At 41.5% G+C, this 6,745-nt stretch overlaps 1 pseudogene; it reads left to right on the forward strand.

The window, feature by feature from the left end:
- Nucleotides 1-2,306: 2,306 nt before the first annotated feature.
- On the forward strand, nt 2,307-2,765 carry LOC102490024 (nuclear cap-binding protein subunit 2 pseudogene; annotated as a pseudogene).
- Nucleotides 2,766-6,745: the final 3,980 nt, after the last annotated feature.

A 6,745-nucleotide genomic window follows, 5' to 3' on the forward strand; every position in this document is an offset into this window, starting at 1 on the left:
GCAGGGAAAATACAGGGAGATTTTAGTCTCATTTCCCATGGTCTGGAGCACTGTGCATCAACGCTGCCACAATATATTTAACAATAATAGTAATCCTCATCCTCGGGCTATAGCCTGGAGATGTGCAGAACACCTGTACTGGCTGAGGTGCCTTCAAATCCAGAGAAAAGGCTGGAGACCTCAGAGCCCTGGTGCTTATTTGAGTCTGAAACATAGTCCAAGAGATAGCAGGAAGGAGGGAGGCTGGTTTCTGCTGGCCCAGGAAGTGCAGAGAGGGGGACAGCACAGGCTGGGGGAGGGAACCTGAAAACACAGACACTCATGAGTGATGGTGTAGGAACCAGAGTGAAGTTTCTCGGGTCTCTTTTCCAGAGAGCAGAATCAGAATGCCCCAGTCCCCAAGACCAGTCCCTACCTGTGCAATGAGAGAGGAACACAAGGAGTGCAGGCCATGGTGGACACAAACCCTGGTTCTCACATAGACTGGACTTCCCTAGGCCTGCTTTTCTTCCCATCCTCTGCCATAGGAGAGACTCTTCAAGCAAATGTGTGTCCATCCAGTGACTTTCTCGCCCTTCCATGAGCCCTGGTCTGGGGCTCAGCTCACACTGCAGACTGAGGAGGAGGTTGGCTTTATCCCTTGGGAGCCCTGGGAGGAAGTACCTGCTGGGACAGCACAGAAGGTCTTGCCCAGGGGACTCTGCCAGTCAAAGAGAACACAGCTGCTTGGTCCCCATCAGAGAGCACAGGGCCCATCCCAGGCCCAGGTTCCCTTGATTGGTCCTCCCTGAACAGCCTCGAGGTATCACTGGACTGTCCTGGGGGGCCCTCTGCTGGTCACAGTCACACACTTCACTATGGCCTAGAGCCCTTACAGAGCAGTTGGTCTCTGCAGTTCCCCATTTGTTCACTGTCTCTGTTCACATATCCATCGTCTGGTTCCCAGATGGTCAGATTCTGATATATGCAGTGTAATTACTGCAATTTCTCTCTCTGAATGCATCTTGCACACATGTACATAGAGAATAAAACAAGTTGTCAGTGACACTAGAAGACAGGCTGAAAGAATCTTATATCTTCTTTGGTGTGTGCTTAAGTATGCTGCAGTATCTGCTTTAATTTTTTCAACAAGAGTAGAGGTTTGTATCATTCTGGAAGTGTGCCAGATGCTCAGGATGAATGGAGATGAATGCAGAGTTTGTAGCCGTTGAAGTCAAGGTTGACTTTCATTATAATCCAGGAAAAATATGATTCACAAGAGAACCTAGAGGTATATTTAGTATGTCCATTTCACCTGAAATTTGCTGAGTAATGATAATTTAGTCCTCCCTCTGATTAGGGGATATTAAGGAAGGTGAAACTCTGTAGAATACATGAAAAATCTAATATATATATATTAGATTATAGGGAAGTTACCAGCTCAAATTTTAATATCAGTTAAGCAATTTTCCAGATGTCATTTTTAATGGCTCATAGATGTAAACAGATTCTTATTTATCTGAGCAATAATAATGGAAACTCAAAGCAGGGATTAATGGTAACCTCAAAGGTGGGAATATGTCCCACAAAGTTCGTGTTGAAAATTGATTCCCAAGGGCAGCAGTGTTGGAAGTGGGGACTAATTAGGGCAGTTGTTCTTGTCTGCAGTGGGTGAGTGACAGCCAGAGTGGGCTGTGACACATGTGAGCTCAGCTCTTATCACTCCTGGTCCCTGGGTCCTTCTGCCTTCCACTGTGGGATGACTCACACAAAAGCTTTGTAAGATGTTGGGTCATGCTCTCAGACATCCCAGCCTCCAGAATCTGACCAACTAAGTTCTCCTTCATTGTGAATGACCAACCTGTCTTACTCTGTTCACAAAATAGACCAAGACAGTAACACACTACTCTGTCATTGCAAAACCTGTATGTGGTTTTCTGTAACATCCCAGCCTTCTTTGAATGGTGAGAAACCCAAGGTCTTATCCTGCAGGTAGTGTAGCTTGAATTTGACCACCTGAAAATCTGTAAGGCCTCCCCTTGTCATCCTCACCATCCTCATTCCATTCTAATAGAACTTCCCAGGCCTGGGGTCATGACAGCTATTCAATGCGGGAAGTCATCTTTTGTCCCAAATGTCCACGTTTACTTTAATGACAGAGAAAGAGAAAGAAAAGTAGAGAGAGAGAGCTTAGTGAACAGTTAACTTTATGCTAAAAGTTGTCTGGCCTTTTTCCTGGCTCTAGGAATTTTTTTAGAGAGATTTTTGAGGCCACTACTGCCTTGTTGAACTTGGAGTTTGCAATTCATCATCCACCTCTTTGCACTATGCCTGGTGGTCTTCTGAAGGCACTACATAGCAGCTCCTCGAGCTGAGCCAGTACCAGGACCAACACTTACAGAGTGACAATGAAGAATAAGAAAAATTACTAAAAAAAAAATCTGTACATTGTATATTGGAAATCTTTCCTTTTATACAATAGAAGAACAAATCTATGAACTGTTTGGCGAAAATGTTGACATAAAGAAAATCATTATGGGTCTGGATAAAATGAAGAAAATAAGTGCATTCTGTTTTGTGGAATACTGTTCAAGAGCAGATGCAGAAAATGCTGTGCAGTAGTAACCCATCTGGATGATCAGATCATCTGTACAGGCTGGGAGTCAGGCTTTAAGGAAGGCAGGCAGTATAAACGTGGGAGATCTGGGGGCCAGAGATGAGACAAGTATTGGCAGGACTGTGATGCCAGGAGAGGAGGTTATGGAAAACTGGCACAGAACCAGTGAGTGGAGGGAGCCCCAGCAGTAAACTACTCACTCCTTTGGTCTGTTGAATTTGCTGACAAGCATTACCCAAGGTCTGTAAACCAGCCCACTTTTACCAACCTTTGATGAGTGTCTCCACTGAGATGTGGGTCTCTTTATGGTTTTTGTCCTATGAAAAATTACTAAAGGACAGAATCCAAAAGAATGCTTTTAATTCTAATTCTAGTCTTACTATCTTGATATTGGGTCACTAGAATGGTTTTCTGTTACCATGTCAAAACTTGTATTCCTTAGCATTAGATTCACTCTACAGTGGTGATTAATCTGTCAGCCAAAAATATCACACTTATTTTAGAAAGACTGGCAAATTTTTTAAATTTGTTTTATCATCTTCAAGTCTAACTAGGCTCAGTATTTGCATTGGGGCCTGGAATGGTTGTTTTGTTTTGTTTTGTTTTGTTTTGTTTAAGTTTTCATGAGATACAGTTTACTAAATGAAGTTTGGGCTAACCCCATGGCACAGTGGTTTTGTGGAGGGAGGCGGATTCCAAATGACTGACTGTGGTCTGAATCCTGACCCCAGTGACTTGAAAAACGCCCTGAGGATCTCTGGTCATAATCCTTATGCAATGGAGGAATGGAGGAAAGGGAATTGTGACCAGGTGCCATGGCCAGGCAATTGTGACCTGGACCCATGACCAGGTGCCATTGGGGGAGGGGGGTACTTTGTCTGAGTCTCTTGCACACATGTGTATGTACCCTCTAGTATGAAAAGAAATAGATAAATAAATAAAAGGACTTTTACTGTATTGTATAGCTTTACTTTAAGTTAGGTGTTTACCAACTGATTTTATTTTCTCTGTTTAACCTTTTTAAAGGCAAAGCTAGAGGTCAAGGTATCTTCCTAAATATTTACCTATCAGAATATTAAGTGTAAACCTTGAGTAGTACTTGCTAATAAGCGCATTTTCTAAAATGTATAAATGTTGCATCTGAGGTTAATAAAACACGGATTTTCTATATAAAAAGCCTCAAATACTCTTTCAGGGGTAGGGGAGAGAGATTGTCAGTAGGAAATGGCATGAAAAGTTAGAAGACAATAGTTAAAACATTGCTTTGGTAGGATGAAGGGGTTTTGATGAAGAGCACTGATCTTGGGAATTGACTAGGTTTTTAAAAAGAATATCAACATTTAGAGTACCTAACAAAAATAATAAGAGAAGCTTTCTGCAGGAAATGTCTGGATTAGCCCATTCTCCCCCTGAAATCTGTCTTTTCTTTTTTTTTTTTTTTTGTCTCCAAATTCTTTTACTGAGGTTCAAGTCTTTTGTTTTGTTTTGTTTTGTTTTTGAGAGGTTTTGCTCTAGGGCATGTGTGCTCACCAGAAATACAGAAAGAGACAGAGAGACAGAAGAGACAGAAAGGGAAAAATCACCACCCCCCCCCACCGAGGGAGGATGGCCATGCTGCAATCCCTTTTCTCCATTCTCCTTTCAGGATCTTGGGTACGAATGCACACGTGCCTGGCATGAGTTTACGCCACTGGGTCCAGGACTCTACCCATGGTCTACTACATGAGAGTCCAGCAATGTAGCCATTATGCCATCTGTTGGTACCAAGGTTCAAGTCTTAGTAGTGAACTAATGGTCTTTCCAGAGAGGGGAATCTAGAGAATTTTGGTTTTGCATTTGTAAGGCAAGAGATTTCTTTCTGAGACTTTATGTGAGCTATTTTTCATTTAAAACTGCTGGTCTAATATACTTTTCCTTGATATGAAAAAATGTGAATTTTCTAACAAAGTATTCTTTTATTTTTTGAGATTTATGCTATAGGGTACATATGCTCACTAAGACTCAGAGAGACAGAAAATGAGAAATCACCCCCTAGAGGGATGGTAACATTTCAATCCCTTCTTCTCCATTCTCTAATTGGGATTTTGGGCACACATGCACATACACTGGGCATGAGTTTCAAGCTGCCAGGTCTAGGACTTGAACTACCATCAGCCATATAGGATCCCAGCATCTTAATCACTATGTAGTCTGCTAGCCCCAAAAGAATCTCCTAACTTCGAGTAGTTTGTGAAGGATAAGGCTCAAGTACCTCAGTCTGAACATCTTTCATATTACAGTAAAAGAGGGATAAGTAGTTAAAAGAGAGGTAAACAGCTACAAGTACTTTGGTGGAAATCATTTGCAAACGTTTAATGAGGATATGCTGTTTACTTTTTACATTTATTTTTACAGTGTAGCTTGAACTAATTTATTTTATATCCTTTTGTAGTAAAATACAACTCAGATTTTTACAGACCTTAAAACCATAGACTGTAGCTTTTATTTCAATTGTGCATTTTGTAATGGGTTTCAATAACGTTGTACCAAATTAAAAAAAAAAAGACAGATTTTTTTTGCTATAGGGTGCATGCACTCACTGGAGAGACAGAGAGAAACAAAGACAGAAAGGGAGAAATCACTTCCCGGGGGATGGCCATGCCATAGTTCCTTCATCTCCATGCTCCTTTTGGGATTTTGGGCATGCATGCACATGTGCCTGGTTTGAGTTTTAAGCCACTGGGTCCAGGATTCCAACAGCAGTTGACTACGTGAGAATCCAGAGACATAACCATTATGCCATCTGCTGGTCCCAAGGAATTTAACTGTAAATCCTTGGAATTTTTCCTGTGACCACATACCAATATATGCTAGTGAAATGATTTATGGTGGGTAATTAGATAGGTTTTGGAAGGGATTGGTCCTGCCAGTTAGACCAGCTCACTGACTAAAGGGTTAGGGACTTGAGCTGCTGACATCTCAGTTTATCCTTCTGACCTTCAAGAGGTTGAGGAAAGTTCGAAATTGAGTTCAATTTAATTCAATCATGTCTATGTAACAAAACCCCAACAAATAGTACACAAACTAGTTATAGTTTGCTTGTGGTAAAATATGACATAAAATTTTTATTTGCCTGATCACTTGTAAGGGTACACATTTTATTCACTTTTAAATGTGCAATTCAATGGTGCTAAATACATTAACAATGTGGTACAACCATCACCATTAGCAACCTTCAGAATGTTTTCACCACTCCACACAAAAACTTTTTCATTTAAAAAAATCAATCTTGGTGAGTTACAGCAGCTCAGGTGGTGGGAGGAGTGGTAATATCTATCTGCTCAGCTCCCCTAAGGCTCTCACTCTTGGTGTGCCATAGCTCCCCAGACACCCAGCACACATCTGTCCACAGCCAAGATGCCTAAAAGGAAGGTCAGCTCAGTTGAGGGGATAGCCAAGGAAGAGCCCAAGAGGAGATCAGCAAGATTGATGGCTCAACTTGTTCTTGCAAAGCCAAAAAAGACATCAGGGAAGGATAAATATTCAGACAAAAGAGTGCAACAAAAGGGAAAAGGGGAGCAAAGGCTGAAGTGGCCAACCAATACACCAAAGAAGATTTACCTGCAGAAAATGAAGAAACTAAAAATGAGGAGGGTCCACCCTCTGATGAAGCCGGTGAGAAAGAAGTCAAGTTGAGTAATGCCATATACCATGTCTTATTAATGGTCCCTGTCTCCCTTTTTGTACAATCTGGAGGAATATTTTTTATCAACTATTTTGTAAATGTAAGTTTTTCAGTAGCTCTAGAAACATTTTTAAGAAGGAGGGAACTGCACCTCATCCCATTTTTTAAGTGTAAATGCTTTTTCTTAAGAGGTGAAATCATTTACTGACTGTTTATTTTTTGCTACAATGAGAAAATAGTGGGATATTGACTTATAGGTGGCTTTGACTGTCTTGCATGCCAGTTTAACATGCCTTAGGCGGGGATAGGTTGGTAGGTTTTTTTTTTTGGAGAAGTTTTTGTTTTGTTTTGTTTTGCTTTGCTTTGTTTTTGCTGTAGGGCACGTGCGCTTGCCAGACAGACAGAGACAGAGAGAGAGAAAGCGAGAAATCACCCCGCAGGGGGGGTGGCCACGCTGCAATCCCTTCTCCTCCATTCTCCTCTTG

Source organism: Tupaia chinensis, unplaced genomic scaffold (assembly GCF_000334495.1).
Source record: "Tupaia chinensis unplaced genomic scaffold, TupChi_1.0 Scaffold143987_1, whole genome shotgun sequence".
NCBI classification, from domain to species: Eukaryota; Metazoa; Chordata; class Mammalia; order Scandentia; family Tupaiidae; genus Tupaia; species Tupaia belangeri.